The sequence below is a fragment of the Aquarana catesbeiana genome, linkage group LG06 (assembly GCF_042186555.1).
Source record: "Aquarana catesbeiana isolate 2022-GZ linkage group LG06, ASM4218655v1, whole genome shotgun sequence".
Taxonomy (NCBI): Eukaryota; Metazoa; Chordata; class Amphibia; order Anura; family Ranidae; genus Aquarana; species Aquarana catesbeiana.
In genome coordinates, this window is record NC_133329.1 from 10,550,119 (window position 1) to 10,571,429 (window position 21,311).

Genomic DNA, 21,311 nt, shown 5'->3' on the forward strand with positions numbered 1-21,311 from the left:
TCAGAATAAATAAAGAGATGAAAGCTATTGGCCACTGCCCCGTTTATAGTCCTGACGTACATGTTTTACGTCACCGCGTTCAGAACGATCGGATTTTCCAACAACTTTGTGCGCCCGTGTGTATGCAAGACAAGTTTGAGCCAACATCCGTCTGAAAAAATCCTAGGATTTTGTTGTCGGAATGTCCCATCAATGTCCGACCGTGTGTAAGGGGCATTGAGGTTCACTTAAATCATCCATGGGGCCAAACATGAGAGTCTCCTAAGATACTAAAAAATGTTTATTAGTGAAAACATTTTGTTTTAGGTTTAAAAAAACACCTATGCAGGTTGCAGTTTGTATATTCCAGGTGCATTTTGCGTTTTTCAATACTTTTCAATGTTTTTGATCTATTGAAGTCTATGGAACCAAAAACCTGAAAAAAGTCCCTGGTCCTTTCCATAAAATGCATAGATGTGAACATGACCCATGGGAAATGGACTGTAGTGTGTTTCTGCAAAACTGAAAATGCAATAAAAAATGTATAGGTGTAAATCAGGCCTAACACTTTTTGAGACACCTACACACCTGCTGTTGATTACTTATTATGCTAATGAAGAATCAATGAACAATTATTTCACACTCTCAGATAAGGAGAAAAGCATTTGGAGAAATAAAACTGTTTTATGGTGAACATTTTTGTGGGTCAGTATAACTATTAGCCTAACAACTTGCTACAGGTCAATGTTATCATTCGTAAAAAGAAGTAATAAACTACAAGTCTTTCATAAGACGACGTATCTCTTCTGTAGCTATTGCACTTCTTTCTGACTTCTTAGCCATCTCTTGTTCATGGAAATATTTTAGCAGGAATGTTTTCCGTTCAATTCTTTCTTTCTTAGGATCCAATCGTGCTTTCATTCGATATTTGACATCTTGCACGGCACCATAGAGGAATGTTAGGATCTCCTCATCTTTTGCACGATCTCTAAAGTGATCTTTATCTGTGTAATTTTCCAACTTGTAGATCTGATTTGCTCCCAGCCTTTCGAAAATCTTCTGCAGTTTATGAACATTCCCTTCAGTTTTATGAGTGAGGACAACGATGGGGACAACTCCTGTTGGTAATAGTAATAGCACGACAATTAGGAAAATATTCCAGCAAATTTTTACTTGCAATAGTATATATCAGCCCTCAAATTTTCCACTCGCCTACTCGCATGGAAAATGAGGGCTGGATAGCGTGGGCCGCCTGGGAGCAGGTGGGCAAGCACCACCGGCAGCAGGGTTGTATGGGAGCCCTTCTCCCAGCAATTGGATGATCAGTGCGCTGAGGAACATCACAGCTTTCATTTCAATTGCTGTGGATTCCACGCACTCACTGTCACATACAGCCCCGTCTGCTTGTCCGGGGACTTTGATGGACAGATCACACGTCCAATCCTAGAAAGTGTGACGTATATCAAAGTTCCCCGGCCAGGAGGCAGGGCTGTATGTGATGATGAGCGGTGGGAACACACAGCAATTGAAATGAAAGCTGTGACATTCCTCTGTCCTCTGATAATCTGGCCGACAATCCTCTTCCTCTCCTTTCCTCCCCTGCACAGGTAGGCTGCATTGTTAGACACAGGCTGCATTGCTAGGCACAGGCTGCATTGGTGGACACAGGCTGCATTGGTGGACACAAGGCTGCATTGTTACGCACAGGCTGCATTGGTGGACACAGGCTGCATTGGTGGACACAGGCTGCATTGGTGGACACAGGCTGCATTGGTGGACACAGGCTGCATTGGTGGACACAGGCTGCATTGTTACGTGCAGGCTGCATTAGTGGACACAGGCTGCTTTGGTGGACACAGGCAGACTGCACAGATAAAGTTGTTGTTAATATTTATTTTTATAACTTAATTCTGCATAAAACATTTAAGTGTCATTTCATGAGATAATTTTTGAGGGCGTGTTTAGGGGCGGATTTAGGGGTGGGGCAGGGTAGGGGCGGGGTGGGGCAACTGGTGGCGAATAACCCTTGAGGCCTGGCATATATATTGCATCTTATATTGGGCAGCGTGCTCTGTGATCATAGTGTCCACTGGACACTGTTGATCACAGATTGAGGTAAAGAGCCAATCAGCGGCATGTGATCGTTTGTGTCTAATCACAGCTGATCATGATGAAAACACAAGCCGGTTATCGGCACTCCTTTCCTCTCGCTGACAGCATGAGGAGAAAAGAGGATAACCAATAACTTGCTTGTGTAAAGGGGACCTGTACACTGATAATCATGGTACTGATTATCAGTGCAGTCCCAACAGTGCCCACCAGTACTACCAATCACTGCCCACCAGTGCTGCCAATCAGTGCCCATCAGTGCCTCCTCATCAGTGTCACCTATCATTACTGCCTACCAGTGGCCATCAGTGTCGTCTACCAGTGCCCATCAGTGCCGCTTATCATTGCCCATAAGTGCCACCTATTAGTGCAGCCTTATCAGTGTCTCATCATCACTGCCCAAGAGTGCAGCCTATCAGTGCCCATTATTGCCCATCAGTGCTGCCTCATCAGTGACCATCAGTGCAGCCTATAAGTGCCCATCAGTGAAATTCTGAACGTCAAGAACGCGGTCACATACGACGAGCTGAGAAAATGAAGTTCAATAGCCAGTGTTGCTCTTTTGCTTGATTCCGAGCATGCGTGGCACTTTGTGCGTCGGAATTGTGTACACACGATTGGAATTTCCGACAACGGATTTTGTTGTCGGAAAATTTGAGAACCAGATCTCAAATTTTGTCTGACAGAAATTCCTTTGGAAAATATGTGATGAAGCCTACACATGGTCAGAATTTCCGACAACAAGGTCCTATCACACATTTTCCATCGGAAGAGTATGGATGAGTATGCAGACTATGGATGGGTATGCTGAGTATGGATGAGTATGCAGAGAATGGATGGGTATACTAAGTATGGATGGATGGATGGGTATGCAGAGTGTGGATGGGTATGCAGAGTATGGATGGGTATGCAGAGTATGGATGGGTATGCAGAGTATGGATGGATAAGTATGCAGAGTATGGATGGATAAGTATGCAGAGTATGGATGGATAAGTATGCTGAGTATGGATGGGTATGCTGAGTATGGATGGGTATGCAGAGTATGGATGGATGGATGGATGGGTATGCAGAGTATGGATGAGTATGCTGAGTATGGATGGGTATGCTGAGTATGGATGGAAAGGTATGCAGAGTATGGATAGATGGGTATGCAGAGTATGGATGAGTATGCTGAGTATGGATGAGTATGCTGAGTATGGATGAGTATGCTGAGTATGGATGGGTATGCAGAGTATGCATGGATGGATGGATGGGTATGTACAGTATGGATGAGTATGCAGAGTATGGATGGATAAGTATGCAGAGTATGGATGGATAAGTATGCAGAGTATGGATGGATAAGTATGCTGAGTATGGATGGGTATGCTGAGTATGAATGGGTATGCTGAGTATGGATGGGTATGCAGAGTATGGATGGATGGATGGATGGGTATGCAGAGTATGGATGAGTATGCTGAGTATGGATGAGTATGCTGAGTATGGATGGGTATGCTGAGTATGGATGGAAAGGTATGCAGAGTATGGATAGATGGGTATGCAGAGTATGGATGAGTATGCTGAGTATGGATGAGTATGCTGAGTATGGATGGGTATGCAGAGTATGCATGGATGGATGGATGAGTATGCAAAGTATGGATGAATATGCTGAGGATGGATGGATGGGTATGCAGAGGATGGATGGGTATACAGAGTATGGATGGGTATGCTGAGTATGGATGGGTATGCTGAGTATGGATGGGTATGCAGAGTATGGATGGATGGATGGATGGATGGGTATGCAGAGTATGGATGAGTATGCAGAGTATGGATGAGTATGCTGAGTATGGATGGGTACGCTGAGTATGGATGGATGGGTATGCTGAGTATGGATGGGTATGCAGAGTATGGATGGATGGGTATGCTGAGTATGGATGGGTATGCAGAGTATGGATGGATGGATGGATGGATGGGTATGCAGAGTATTGATGAGTATGCAGAGTATGGATGAGTATGATGAGTATGGATGGATGGGTACGCTGAGTATGGATGGATGGGTATGCTGAGTATGGATGGATGGGTATGCTGAGTATGGATGGATGGGTATGCAGAGTATAGATGGGTATTCTGAGTATGGATGGGTATGCAGAGTATGGATGGGTGGATAGATGGGTATGCTGAGTATGGATGGATGGGTATGCTGAGTATGGATGGATGGGTATGCTGAGTATGGATGGATGGGTACGCTGAGTATGGATGGATGGGTACGCTGAGTATGGATGGATGGGTATGCAGAGTACGGATGGGTATGCTGAGTGTGGATGGGTATGCTGAGTATGGATGGGTATGCACAGAATGGATGGGTATGCTGAGTATGGATGGGTATGCTGAGTATGGATGGGTATTCTGAGTATGGATGGGTATTCTGAGTATGGATGGGTATTCTGAGTATGGATGGGTATACTGAGTATGGATGGGTATGCTGAGTATGGACGGATGAGTATGCAGAGTATGGATGGATGGATGGATGGGTATGCAGAGTATGGATGAGTATGCAGAGTATGGATGGGTATGCTGAGTATGGACGGATGAGTATGCAGAGTATGGATGGATGGATGGATGGGTATGCAGAGTATGGATGAGTATGCAGAGTATGGATGAGTATGGATGAGTATGCTGAGTGTGGATGGGTATGCTAAGTATGGATGGGTATGCAGAGGATGGATGGATGGGTATGCTGAGTATGGATGAGTATGCAGAGTATGGATGGGTATGCAGAGTATGGATGGGTATGCTGAGTATGGATGGGTATGCAGAGTATGGATGGATGGATGGATGGATGGGTATGCAGAGTATGGATGGGTATGCAGAGTATGGATGGGTATGCAGAATATGGATGGGTATGCAGAGTATGGATGGGTATGCTGAGTATGGATGGGTATGCTGAGTATGGATGGGTATGCTGAGTATGGATGGGTATGCTGAGTATTGATGGGTATGCTGAGTATTGATGGGTATGCTGAGTATGCAGAGTATGGAAGGATGAATGGGTATGCAGAGTATGGATGAGTATGCTGAGTATGGATGGGTACGCTGAGTATGGATGGATGGGTACGCTGAGTATGAATGGATGGGTACGCTGAGTATGGATGGGTATGCTGAGTATGGATGGGTATGCTGAGTATGGATGGGTATGCTGAGTATGGATGGGTACGCTGAGTATGGATGGGTACGCTGAGTATGGATGGATGGATATGCAGAGTATGGATGGGTATGCAGAGTATGGATGGATGGATATGCAGAGTATGGATGGGTATGGTGAGTATGGATGGATGGGTATGCAGAGTATGGATGGGTATGCAGATTATCGATGGGTATGCTGAGTATGGATGGATGGATGGAAGGATGGGTATGCAGAGTATGGATGGGTATGCAGAGTATGGATGGGTATGCTGAGTATGGATGGGTATGCTGAGTATGGATGGGTATGCTGAGTATGGATGGATGGGTATGCAGATTATGGATAGATGGGTACGCTGAGTATGGATGGGTACGCTGAGTATGGATGGATGGGTATGCTGAGTATGGATGGGTATGCTGAGTATGGATGGGTATACTGAGTATGGATGGATGGATATGCAGAGTATGGATGGGTATGCAGACTATGGATGGATGGATGGGTATGCAGAGTATGGATGGGTATGCAGATTATTGATGGGTATGCTGAGTATGGATGGATGGGTATGCTGAGTATGGATGGGTATGCTGCGTATGGATGGGTATACTGAGTATGGATGGGTACGCTGAGTATGGATGGATGGGTATGCAGAGTATGGATGAATGGGTATGCAGAGTATGGATGGGTATGCAGAGTATGGATGGGTATGCTGAGTATGGATGGATGGATGGGTATGCAGAGTATGGATGAATGGGTATGCAGAGTATGGATGGGTATGCAGAGTATGGATGGGTATGCTGAGTATGGATGGATGGATGGGTGTGCAGATTATTGATGGGTATGCTGAGTATGGATAGATGGGTATGCAGAGTATGGATGGGTATGGTGAGTATGGATGAATGGGTATGCAGAGTATGGATGGGTATGCAGAGTATGGATGGGTATGCAGAGTATGGATGGATGAGTATGCTGAGTATGGATGGGTACGCTGAGTATGGATGGATGGATGGGTACTCAGAGTATGGATGGGTATGCTGGGTGTGGATGAGTATGCTGAGTATGGATGGGTATGGATGGATGGGTATGCAGAGTATGGATGAGTATGCAGAGGGTGGATGGGTATGCAGAGGGTGGATGGAAGGATGGGTATGCAGAGTATGGATGAGTATGCAGAGTATGGATGGATGGATGAGTATGCAGAGTATGGATGGATGGATGGATGGGTATGCAGAGTATGGATGAGTATGCAGAGTATGGATGGGTACGCTGAGTATGGATGGATGGGTATGCAGAGTATGGATGAGTATGCAGAGTATGGATGGGTACGCTGAGTATGGATGGATGGGTATGCAGAGTATGGATGGGTATGCAGAGTATGGATGGATGGGTATGCAGAGTATGGATGGGTATGCAGAGTATGTATGGATGGATGGATGGGTATGCAGAGTATGGATGGGTATGCAGAGTATGGATTGGTACGCTGAGGATGGATGGATATGCAGAGTATGGATGGGTATGGTGAGTATGGATGGGTATGCAGAGTATGGATGGGTACGCTGAGTATGGATGGGTACGCTGAGTATGGATGGATGGGTATGCACAGTATGGATGAGTATGCAGAGTATGGATGGGTACGCTGAGTATGGATGGATGGGTATGCAGAGTATGGATGGGTATGCAGAGTATGGATGGATGGGTATGCAGAGTATGGATGGGTATGCAGAGTATGTATGGATGGATGGATGGGTATGCAGAGTATGGATGGATGGATGGGTATGCAGAGTATGGATGGGTATGCAGAGTATGGATTGGTACGCTGAGGATGGATGGATATGCAGAGTATGGATGGGTATGGTGAGTATGGATGGGTATGCAGAGTATGGATGGGTATGCAGAGGGTGGATGGGTATGCAGAGGGTGGATGGAAGGATGGGTATGCAGAGTATGGATGAGCATGCAGAGTATGGATTGATGGGTATGCTGAGTATGGATGGATGGGTATGCAGAGTATTGATGGGTATGCTGAGTATGGATGGGTACGCTGAGGATGGATGGATATGCAGAGTATGGATGGGTATGGTGAGTATGGATGGATGGGTATGCAGAGTATGGATGGGTATGGTGAGTATGAATGGATGGGTATGGTGAGTATGAATGGATGGGTATGGTGAGTATGGATGGATGGGTATGCAGAGTATGGATGGGTATGCAGAGTATGGATGGATGGATGGGTATGCAGAGTATGGATGGGTATGCAGAGTATGGATGGGTATGCAGAGTATGGATGGATGGATGGGTATGCAGAGTATGGATGGGTATGCAGAGTATGGATGGGTATGCTGAGTATGGATGAGTATGCAGAGTATGGATGGATGGATGGGTATGCAGAGTATGGATGGGTATGCAGAGTATGGATGGGTATGCAGAGTATGGATGGATGGATGGGTATGCAGAGTATGGATGGGTATGCAGAGTATGGATGGGTATGCAGAGTATGGATGGGTATGCAGAGTATGGATGGGTATGCTGAGTATGGATGAGTATGCAGAGTATGGATGGATGGATGGGTATGCAGAGTATGGATGGGTATGCTGAGTATGCAGAGTATGGATGAGTATGCAGAGTATGGATGGATGGATGGGTATGCAGAGTATGGATGGGTATGCAGAGTATGGATGGGTATGCTGAGTATGCAGAGTATGGATGAGTATGCAGAGTATGGATGGATGGATGGGTATGCAGAGTATGGATGAGTGTCATCCAGTCTCATTACATTTACCAACAACTTGTGCTCTACATCTTGGTGAGGTTCTGTGTGTGCGCCCTGCTAGCACACGGCCCTATTATTACCTCAGCTCCCGGTACTCAGGGTAGGCTCATCTGCCCCTTCCCTGATATTTTCAACTACACCCTCACTAACAGCATCTCATTATACCTTGTAGATATCTTTACGCATCCGCCCCTGATGAGTGTGATACACACAAAACGCGTCTGGCATTTTGGGATGCAGACATATGCCCCCATCAAACCACCAACCCTGGGAATTTGGGATGTAGATATATACCCCAACTTAACCATTAATTTTGAACATTGCTTTTCAATCCATCATGGTCTTACTGTTTTTATAATATTTATATAGGCATGTGCTGCACATATGTTATATGTACATATATGAACTTATTGGAATGTGTTTACCAATCAATTCAGACCGCCATGGGGCGCTTGGCTACTATACAATGATGTACCCTAGATGACTGTATTGCATACGCACATACATATGTGTGTGTGAATATATATATGAAATGATATTTATTACATTGTTTTTCATTTATGTGGTTTCTGTTATTGATATGTTTTATAGATTTTTTATGATCAATAAATATGTACTTCCATTCAACCTACCTCCACAATGTCTACAGCCTCACTCAAAGTCCCAAATTCCCAAAAGTAATTTTCTAGCAAAAAAAATGGATTTTAACTTGTAAACACCAAGTGTCAAAAAGAGGCTCGGGGCTGAAGTGGTTAAACATCGTAACAGCATCACAGATATCAATATACTATTTTAATTTATATACACTCACTTTATTGCTAAAATTACTCAGAAATTCTAGCCGTAGCTGGGTCTAGGAAGATGTCCGATGCCGCTGTTCTGTCAGATTAGCAAACCCGTGGAACACATGTGCAGCTGACGAGACATCACTTCCATTTGCTGATCTGATGGGTTTGCTAATCTGATAGAACACCAGCTCCAGAATAGATGCTAGCAGAGAGAGCAGATGACACCGCTGCTACACTTCTATTGGCTCCTATAAATGGACTGATTAGCTGACAGGCACAGCCAGCAGATTAAAGTGGAGGGCTGGTTCCTCTTACGAGGATTACAAGCTCAGATGAGGAGCATTACAAAACCCCACAAACACAGCTGCAGTCGCAGAGGAAACACAGGGGAGACAATGACCTGATATCCTGTATTTTAAAAGTCATTCTCAGAGTATGGGGTTGTACCAGGGGCGGACTGACCATTTGGACACTCGGGCACTGCCCGAGGGCCCCGGGCCACCAGGGGGCCCCATCAGGGTTGCCAGCCTCAGTAAAACCAGGGACAGTATGTAAAAATCTGTGGGTTTTTTTACATCTGTCTCTGAAATGTCCCTTACCGACATCCCTTTGGTCTAAACATCCAGAGATTATAGCTGCCCCACCTCTCCAGTACCTTCTCAACCAATAGAAACATGTCTGTGTATACTGTGTGTACATGTATGTGTATACTGTGTGATTGTATACTGTGTGTGTGTGTATACCGTGTGGCCCCATAATCTCTGATTACCTGGGGGCCCCATCATCTCCTATTGCCCAGGGGCCCCATGAGTTGTCAGTCTGCCTCTGGGCTGTATGATCTGTCTCCCCCTCCTGTCACATGTAGTGCTGGAACCGGAAGTCCTCTAATATTTACTTCTTCTAAATAAAGGACACCTTGAATACCCAATCACATGATTGGCTGACTGCAGTTAGTGCTTTACCATATTCACCAATTGAACATTTGCTAATTGAACAGCTTCTACTCATTTATAGTAAATCAATCAAATAAGGTCTGCAGTAAATTACCTGTCATATTTCTGCAGGTCCTAATGAAATGTTTTATATCTTCCATCTCTTCTTCTTCAAGAGCTTTTTCAGCACTGTAAATGATATTATAGCTTTATCATTATGAAAAACAAGTAAATTGGTTCAGCCACTTAAAGGTCAATTTGCAGATAATGTTAGATGTCAGTCTTGAGTTTGGTGCACACTACCAGTTTTTTCTTTTTTTTCGTTCAACCCAGTGGGCCGAGTGAAAAAAGACAGAAGAGCTCACGAGGAGCCACTGTACTATTGTAACTATCCGATGTTAGCAGCAATCTCCCCCACTGAGCTGTTGTGCACCGGTCAGTGCTGGCAGTCAATGATCTGATGCCAATCTGCAGACCTTTTTTAGTCATGCCCCTTCGACAGAAGGCGGATGCTTGGTCAGCTTGTGACGGACCAGCTGCCGCACACACAGGCCAAACATCATCCGGTTTCTATTGAACTGACCAATACTACCCAATATTCGGCCCGTGTGTACTAGGCTTTACAGATAAAATCTGACTGAACTGGGGTTAGAGATCTTCACTGTGTTAGTCTGGGGGGAGCGGATATAGTTTATGTAAATGATGAGGGGAGGGGCTGGGAGAGGGGAGGAGGGGCCTGAACTCAGGTTTTTGGGGTATCAGTCCCATTGGAGCAAATTTTCTAATGTGTCCCAATCTTGTTCACAGCCAGCAGAGTAGAGGACAGGATATAGACATGCAGTGGCATCACTAGGGGGTGGCTATTGAGGCTAGAGCCCCGAATCTGGGGCCCTGGCCCCAAGTCCAGGGCTGGCCCTTCCGTGAGAGTGTCCTGGGCTGCCAGACACAGCGCTTCCCACACAGCCGTGGCACTCTCACTGAGTCTGCACGCCGTGCTTCACTGACATCCATAGCCAGGAAATGAGTGTGAGAGCGGGTCTCCTCCTTGCTCAGCCCATATCATAGAGTTGGGAGAAACTTTCTCACATGAGCTCCTGAGCAGGTAAGTGCAGACCATGGAGGAGAGGGAGGGGGGAAACTCCTGTACTACCCTAGCCTGTCTTCTGTATACCCCAGCCTCTCAGTATACTCAGTCTCTCTGTATACCCAGCCTCTCTGTATACATTAGCCTCTCTGTATACCCAGCCTCTCTGTATACTCAAGCCTCTCTGTATACTCAAGCCTCTCGGTATACTCAAGCCTCTTGGTATACTCAAGCCTCTCTGTATACTCTAGCCTCTCTGTATACTCTAGCCTCTCTGTATACCCAGTCTCTCTGTATACCTAGCCTCTCTGTATACACTGGCCTTGGTATACACAGCCTCTCTGTATACCCAACCTCTCTGTATATACACTAGCCTCTCTGTACACACTAGCATCTCTGTATACCCAGCCTCTCTGTATAAATTAGCCTCTCTGTATACCTAGCCTCTCTGTATACTCTAGCCTCTCTGTATACTCTAGACTCTCAGTATACCCAGCCTCTCTGTATACACTAGCCTCTCTGTATACCCAGTATCTCTGTATACCCAGCCTCTCTGTATACCCTACCCTCTCTGCATAACTGGCATCTCTGTAAACCTAGCCTCTCTGTATACCCAGCTTCTCTGTATATACATTAGCCTCTCTGTATACACTAGCCTCTCTGTATACCCAGCCTCTCTGTATATACACTAGCATCTCTGTATACCCAGCCTCTCTGTATACCCAACCTCTCTGTATACACTAGCCACTCTGTATACCCAGCCTCTCTGTATACCTTAGCCTCTCTGTATACCTAGCCTCTCTGTATACCCAGCCTCTCTGCATACCCAGTCTCTTTGTATACACTAGCCTCTCTGTATACACTAGCCTCTCTGTATACCCAGCCTCTCTGTATACACTATCCTCTCTGTATACCCAGCCTCTCTGTATACACTAGCCTCTCTGTATACACTAGCCTCTCTGTATACCCAGCCTCTCTGTATACCCAGCATCTCTGTATACACTAGCCTCTCTGTATACCCAGCATCTCTGTATACCCAGCCTCTCTGTATACCCAGCATCTCTGTATACACTATCCTCTCTGTATACCCAGCCTCTCTGTATACACTAGCCTCTCTGTATACACTAGCCTCTCTGTATACACTAGCCTCTCTGTGTACACTAGTCTCTCTGTATACCCTAACTTGTCTTCAATATACTCTAGCCTCTTTGTATACACTAGCCTCTCTGTATACCCTAGCCTGTCTTCTATATACCCTAGCCTCTCTGTATATCCTACCTTGTCTTCTGTATAACCTAGCCTCTCTGTATTCCCTAGCCTCTCTGTATACACTAGCCTCTCTTCTATATACCCTAGCCTCTCTGTATGTAACAATTCGCATCTGGTGGCAGGTGACGTGGCAAGTGACAAGCTGCATCTTGTGGCAGGTAACACAACAAGCTCTCTGGTGACCCCGATGTAAGGTGGGCTCTCTGGGGACCCTGATATAAGGGGGAGGCTCTCTGGGGACCCTGATGTAATAAGGGGGGCTTTCGGGACCCTGATGTAATGATAATATAAAATGTTTATGTTTATATATATATATATATATATATATATATATATATATATATATATATATATATGTGTGTGTGTGTGTGTGTGTGTGTGTGTGTATATATATATATATATATATATATATATATATATATATATATATATACATATACACACACGCGCATACACGTATATTATATACATGTGTATGCCTGCCCAAGTGTATGACTTTCTTTACTTTGCTGCTATGGACTCTAGCCCCAGATTTTTTGTAAACCTAGCAACGCCTCTGTAGAGATGGGACTGTTATCCGATTCAGCCAAAACAATACTGACACTCCACTACAACCTCTAGGGACATATTTGTAAAATAGTAAATGTGATTTTCCCTAAACATCAATTACTATAATTTAAAATACATTCAACCGGAAGATTCACGAGTGTTTCATGATTGAATGTGTCAGATTCACTGCTTTATAAATATACCTCCTAGTGTTAAGGAGTGAGGGTGACAGTCCCTACAATTCCCAGCATGCATTAATGCAATTGCACACAGGGAAAGGAAGCACAAGTTATGGGAAACATAGGGATGGTGGCAGGGCTGAAGGGAACACTGGATGCTGGGAGATATAGTCATGCTCCTTGAGGATCACGCTAAAATATAAGATGATTCCTGAATTTCCCTGCTATAAACATGAGAAGCCTAAAGCCTAGGTATACCAAAACCTACCCTGCCTTACATCTTCAAAAAACATTGTGCTTATACCAGCGTTCTCTAATCTCTAATAGCTAAACTCACCAAAAAAAGTATTTTTCAGTTATACGTGAACTATAAATGGTTGAAGTTCTCATCACTTTCCTACAAATATCTTTTGGAATGTCCAGGAACAAGCTCATCAATGGAGCTCACAAATCTTCAGTTTTCAAGTATAGCAGTCTCACTTTCCTTGCTGCAGTCTAATATAAATGTAATAAGAAATGTAGTTCTAATTGTGACCATTCTAGATCTCTAATAGTGGCCCTGGCTTAGCTGGAACTAAAAATCACTGATCTTGCAGATAAAGTCACAGATACATTTTAGAATTTGTCTGAAAATTTGAACAAGCAGCTTAAGCCTGGTACACACTATAATTTTTTTTTTTTTTTCGTTCAACCCCACGAGCCCAATCGGCTTCTGTCTGACAGGCTGCGGTACACGCTGACCGAATGTCAGTTGGTATCTGTTGAACCAGCCGATGCCGGACAATATTTGGCCTTTGTGTACCCAGCTTTACCTTCTAAACTAATATATCACCTTGGAGCAGTTTAAACTTTAACTATATAATACAGATAAATTACAGGATCCTTGCAATCTCTTACCGGTGAACAAATACAGGAACAATAAGATCTGTGAAATTTGGATCTGCCTGCTCCAGTTTGGTCATCATTTGTTCATAATTGCTGGGCCATTGCACATCTTTATTCAGGGGGACCAAATTTGCTGCAGAGAAGTGAAATGATAAATATACATAATTATTTGTGATCATTTAAAGTATAGAATCCATAATAATTATATCTGTAATATTACAATGTGTATAATAATTTTGTTATTATGATTATTATTATTATCACACCGTGTACTTACCAAGCTGAGCAAAAATTTCACCTGTCTCCCATTTGTTGAATTTGGCATATCCTCGGTTGTCCACGACGGCAATGTTGTGTGTGAGATTATATAATGTTCTCTTTGTAGTTAATGCTCCATAAGATACTCCTGTCTGTGCATAGTTTCTGTATCCTCTATCAGATAAAGTGTATATACAGGAGTTAATCAGGGAAGATTTTCCATGTCCTGTATGGCCGAACAGTTGTAGTAAAACCCTGTTATACCCCTGACTTCCATGTTCACATTGGTCAAGGGAAAAGGATAGGATTTTCTCCCTTAGCTCATCAGCATCCAGGAATTTTGCCATCTTCACATGTCAGCTCCACAACTGATCTGTGCAGGAAGTGTCAGAGTATATTTACATATATATATGCACAGGGGAGATTGCAGCTGGGTTTTTGTCCAAAGTGCAAAAGTTAAGGCGACGTCCATGTATCACAAGATAATATTTTTCTGTTCTATTTCCTGAACAATTAAATTTTAGGTTTTTATGCTTTTCGTAATTCTTCTCAGGTAGAAGCTACATTTATGCAATTCCACAATAAGAGTCTCTCCTGCTTTCAAAAGAGTTGTGAAGTACTACAAATGTTTATGAGTGTTGGAGAGTACCGTTCAGTCCACTTCTACCATGGGTTTGGGGCAAATTCTGTGAGTTTGGGATTTGTGATCCTGGCAATTTAATACTAAAATATAATAATATTATAAATAATAATAATATTCCTATCGCTATTTTGTCACTGGGGAATCAATGAGCTGTTTAAATTGGTGTTGGGATATTTGAGAAGATAGATTTGTCAGATGTTGCTATAAGCCTGAGTGAATAAGTGAATCTGATTTTTAAAAATATTTAGAAAAGGTACTTCCTGGGTGCCAATATACAAGATACTTCCCAGACAATTAATCCATGCAGGATGCTTCCCAGGCAATGGATCCCTACAGGATTCTTCCCATACAATGGATCCCTACAGGATGCTTCCCAGACAATGAACCCATGCAGGATGTTTCCCAGACAATGGATCCATACAGGGTGCTACCCAAACAATAGACCCATACATTGTGCTTCCCAGATAATGGATCCAGACAGGATGTTTCCCAGACAATGGATCCAGACAAGGCGTTTCTCAGACAATGGATCCAGACAGGGCGTTTCTCAGACAATGGATCCACACAAGGTGCTTCCCAGACAGTGGATCCAGACAGGGTGTTTCCCAGACAATGGATCCATGCATGGTGCTTCCCAGACAATGGATCCAGATCCCAGACAATGTATTCAGACAGGATGCTTCCCAGACAATGGATCCAGACTGGGTGCTTCCCGGACAATGGATCCAGACTGGGTGCTTCCCAGATAATGGATCCAGACAGTGTTTTTCCCAGATAATGGATCCACACAAGGTGCTTCCCAGACAGTGGATCCAGACAGGGTGCTTTCTAGACAATGGAAACATGCATGGTGCTTCCCAGACAATGGATCCAACTGTGTGCTCCCCAGATAATGGATCCAGACAGGGTGTTTCCCAGACAATGGATCCACACAAGGTGCTTCCCAGACAGTGGATCCAGACAGGGTGCTTCCTAGACAATGGATCCATGCATGGTGCTTCCCAGGCAATGAATCCAGACAGGGTATTTCCCAGACAATGGACCCATGCATGGTGCTTCCCAGGCAATGAATCTAGACAGGGTGTTTCCCAGACAATGGACCCATGCATGGTGCTTTCCAGGCAATGAATCCAGACAGGGTGTTTCCCAGACAATGGACCACGCATGGTGCTTCCCAGACAATGGATCCAGATCCCAGACAATGTATTCAGACAGGATGCTTCCCAGACAATGGATCCAGACTGGGTGTTTCCCGGACAATGGATCCAGACTGGGTGCTTCCCAGATAATGGATCCAGACAGGGTGTTTCCCAGACAATGGATCCACACAAGGTCCTTCCCAGACAGTGGATCCAGACAGGGTGCTTTCTAGACAATGGAAACATGCATGGTGCTTCCCAGACAATGCATCCAGACAGGGGGTTTCCCAGACAATGGATCTATGCATGGTGCTTCCCAGACATCGGATCCAGATTCCAGACAATGTATTCAGACAGGATGCTTCCCAGATAATGGATCCAGACTGGGTGCTTCCCGGACAATGGATACAGACTGGGTGCTTCCCAGATAATGGATCCAGACAGGGTGTTTCCCAGACAATGGATCCACACAAGGTGCTTCCCAGACAGTGGATCCAGACAGGGTGCTTCCTAGACAATGGATACATGCATGGTGCTTCCCAGACAATGGATCCATGCAGGATGCTTCCCAGACAATGGATCCATGCATGGTGCTTCCCAGACAATGGATCCAGACAGGGTGCTTCCGAGATAATGGATCCATGCATGGTGCTTCCCAGACAATGGATCCAGACAGGTTGCTTCCCAGACAATAAACCAGACAGAGTGCTTCCCAGAAAATGGATCCATGCATGGTGCTTCCCAGACAATGGATTTACATTGTGCTTCCCAGACAATAGATTCATACAGGGTGCTTCCCAGGCAATGGGTTCAGACAGAGTTCTTCCCAGGCGATGGATCCAAATCCCAGACAATGTATTCAGACAGGATACTTCCCAGACAATGGATCCAGACTGGGTGCTTCCCAGACAATTGATCCAGACAAGGTGTTTCCCAGACAATAGATCCAGACAGGGTGTTTCCCAGACAATAGATCCACACAAGGTGCTTCCCAGACAGTGGATCCAGACAGGGTGCTTCCTAGACAATGGATACATGCATGGTGCTTCTCAGACAATGGATACATGCATTGTGCTTCCCAGTCAGTCGATCCAGACAGGGTGCTTCCTAGACAATGAATCCATACATGGTGCTTCCCAGACAATGGATCCAGATCCCAGATAATGTATTCAGACAGGATACTTCCCAGACAATGGATCCAGACTGGGTGTTTCCCAGACAATGGATCCACACAAGGTGCTTCCCAAACAGTGGATCCAGACAGGGTGCTTCCTAGACAATGGATACATGCATGGTGCTTCCCAGACAATGGATACAAACAGGGTGTTTCCCAGACATTGGATCCACACAAGGTGCTTCCCAGACAGTGGATCCAGACAGGGTGCTTCCCAGACAATGGATACATGCATGGTGCTTCCCAGACAATGGATACAAACAGGGTGTTTCCCAGACATTGGATCCACACAAGGTGCTTCCCAGACAGTGGATCCAGACAGGGTGCTTCCTAGACAATGGATACATGCATGGTGCTTCCCAGACAGTGAATCCAGACAGCGTGCTTCCTAGACAATGGATCCATGCATGGTGCTTCCCAGACAATGGATCCAGACAGGGTGCTTCCGAGATAATGGATCCATGCATGGTGCTTCCCAGACAATGGATCCAGACAGGTTGCTTCCCAGACAATAAACCAGACAGAGTGCTTCCCAGAAAATGGATCCATGCATGGTGCTTCCCAGACAATGGATTTACATTGTGCTTCCCAGACAATGGATCCATACAGGGTGCTTCCCAGGCAATGGGTTCAGACAGAGTTCTTCCCAGACAATGGATCCAGACAGTGTGTTTCCCAGACAATGGGCTCACACAGGATGCTTCCCAGACAATGGGCGACCACAGGATGCTTCTCAGACAATAGGCGCCCACAGGATGCTTCTCAGACAATGGGCGCCCACAGGATGCTTCTCAGACAATGGATCCAGACTGGGTGCTTCCCAGATTATGGATCCAGACAGGGTGTTTCCCAGACAATGGACGCAGACAGGGTGTTTCCTGGAAAATCAATGTCAATATTTTGGGTGTTGCTTGACAGAATCCATTAGATCCAACAGATTTTAGGAAAACTCTGGGCCTGTGCAATTTTCCTTTCTTCTCAAGTGAAGGGAGCACGTGAGAGAATAAGTAACTAGAAATTCTGTCAGATAGGTGGTGCCCAAGTTATTATTATTATTATTATACAGGATTTATATAGCGCCAACAGTTTGCGCAGCGCTTTACAACATGGGGCAGACAGTACACTTACAATACAAATCAATACAGGAGGGATCAGAGGGCCCTGCTCGTTAGAGCTTACAATCTAGAAGGGAGGGTCAAGTGGAGACAAAAGGTAATAACTATGAGGGATGAGCTGATGGGGAAAAAAAAAAAGTACAGTAGTTAGGTGTGGGTAGGATAGGCTTCTCTGAAGAGAAGGGTTTTCAGGGATCTTCTGAAAGCTAATAAAGTAGGAGATAAGCGGACAGATTGGGGTAAGGAGTTCCATAGGATTGGAGAGGCTTTGGAAAAGGCCTGGAGGCGAGCATGGGAGGAGGTGATGAGGGAGCTAGAGAGCAGGAGGTCTTGAGAGGAACGAAGAGAGCGAGTAGGTTGATATTTAGAGACTAAGCAAGTGATGTAGCTGGGGGCAAAATTGTGTATGGCTTTGTACGTAGTTGTTAGAATTTTGAATTTAATTCTTTGGCCGAGCGGAAGCCAGTGGAGGGATTGACAGAGAGGAGTGGCAGACACAGAGCGATTGGTAAGGTGGATGAGTCTAGCAGCGGCATTCATAATGGATTGAAGAGGTGATAGACTATGTAGAGGTAAGCCAATGAGAAGGGAGTTGCAGTAGTCAAGGCGAGAGATGACCAGCGAGTGAATTAAGAGCTTTGTTGTGTCATTGGTTAGAAAGGGGCGTATTTTGGAGATGTTGCGGAGGTTGAGGCGGCAGGATTTGGACAGTGATTGGATGTGTTGCTTGAAGGAGAGTTCAGAGTCCAGGACTACACCTAGAACCTTGGCATGTGGGGATGGGCTTATAGTTGTGCCATCGATTTTGACAGAGAGATCAGGGGAAGAGGCATAGGGGGAGGGGGGAGTTATTTAGGGCTGTTAAAATAAATAGTCTAAAAGGATATTCTCCATTTATTAGGCAGGGTCCAACCCTGCCATTGCCACATTTCTGCAATTCTGCATTCCCTAAAGTTTTATCAAATTATGTTTGTTTCTTTTTTAAACATAATCCACTGCATCACCTCTAAACCATGGGCAGCAGGCTTATAAAGACCAATAAATTGACTTTTGAATAAGCCAGCTCCTTCACTATAAAAAGTGGGCAGATGAAATGCACTGTAGAGAAAGCAAAGAGAAAAATGAAAAACTGCATAGGGAAAGATTAGAGTCAATTAGGAAACTGGACATTTTTTTTCGTTTTGGATAGAATAAAAACTCCTTGCCAGGTTTTGAAAAAAGTGTACAACACCACTTTTGCAGCTGTGGTTATTAGGCTGCAACCTCTGTCTCCTCTCTGTGTAGTCTAGTGCCTTGAACACCAAGACCTCCCTTTGGAGGAGGTTTGGTGGATCATCATTACCAGTGGATGCCTGGTGGAGCTGGTAGGGTTCTCGCATGCTCAATATTTAATAACTTGATGCTAGGCCTAATATGTAACCAAAGAGGTAATACAGTGGGGCAAAAAAGTATTTAGTCACCACCAATTGTGCAAATTCTCCCACCTAAAAAGACGAGAGAGGCCTGTAATTGTCATCATAGGTATACCTCAACTATGAGAGACAAAATGTGGAAACAAATCCAGACAATCACATTGTCTGATTTTTGAAAGAATTTATTTGCAAATTATGGTGGAAAATAAGTATTTGGTCACCTACAAACAAGCGAGATTTCTGGCTCTCACAGACCTGTATCTTCTTCTTTAAGAGGCCCCTCTGTCCTCCACTCATTACCTGTATTAATGGCTCCTGTTTGAATGTGTTATCAGTATAAAAGACACCTGTCCACAACCTCAAACAATCACACTCCAAACTCCACTATGGTGAAGACCAAAGAGCTGTCGAAGGACACCAGAAACAAAATTGTAGACCTGCACCAGGCTGGGAAGACTAAATCTGCAATAGGCAAGCAGCTTGGTGTGAAGAAATCAACTGTGGAAGCAATAATTAGAAAATGGAAGACATACAAGACCACTGATAATCTCCCTCGATCTGGGGCTCCACGCAAGATCTCACTCCGTGGGGTCAAAATGATCACAAGAACGGTGAGCAAAAATCCCAGAACCACATGGGGGGACCTAGTGAATGACCTGCAGAGAGCTGGGACCAACGTAACAAAGGTTACCATTAGTAACACACTACGCCGCCAGGGACTCAGATCCTGCAGTGCCAGACGTGTCCCCCTGCTTAAGCCAGTACATGGCCGGGCCCGTCTGAGGTTTGCTAGAGAGCATTTGGATGATCCAGAAGAGGATTGGGAGAATGTCATATGGTCAGATGAAACCAAAGTAGAACTGTTTGGTAGAAACACAACTCATCATGTTTGGAGGAGAGAGAATGCTGAGTTGCAACCAAAGAACGCCATACCTACTGTGAAGCATGGGGGTGGCAACATCATGCTTTGGGGCTGTTTCTCTGCAAAGGGAACAGGACGACTGATCCGTGTACATGAAAGAATGAATGGGGCCATGTATTGTGAGATTTTGAGTGCAAACCTCCTCCCATTAGCAAGGGCATTGAAGATGAAACATGGCTGGGTCTTTCAGCATGACAATGATCCCAAACACACCGCAGTGAAGGAGTGGCTTCGTAAGAAGCATTTCAAGGTCCTGGAGTGGCCTAGCCAGTCCTTAGATCTCAACCCCATAGAAAATCTTTGGAGGGAGTTGAAAGTCCGTGTTGCCAAGCGACAGCCCCAAAACATCATTGCTCTAGAAGAGATCTGCATGGAGGAATGGGCCAACATACCAGCAACAGTGTGTGACAACCTTGTGAAGACTTACAGAAAATGTTTGACCTCTGTCATTGCCAAAAAAGGATATATAACAAAGTACTGAGATGAACTTTTGATATTGACAAAATTCTTATTTTCCACCATAATTTGCAAATAAATTCTTTCAAAAATCAGACAATGTGATTGTCTGGATTTGTTTCCACATTTTGTCTCTCATAGTTGAGGTCTACCTATGATAACAATTACAGGCCTCTCTCATCTTTTTAAGTGGGAGAACTTGCACAATTGGTGGCTGACTAAATACTTTTTTGCCCCACTGTACATGTTTTGGTTACTTTCAACACATTCTGTATCCTGGTTGTTTTTAAATTTGCAGATGCTCCTGAGATGCCCCTGAAGAAACAGTGTTTAAGCTGTGAAATGCATAGGTTGGCTCAATCGAATGGGAATACACAGGCATCAACTTCAATCTGTATATAACTTGCTATGGTTTTATATACCACTGTTGTATTGTGGAAGCATCTATATGATCATAATTGATCTTATTTTAATATTTATGTTTTTGCAATAAT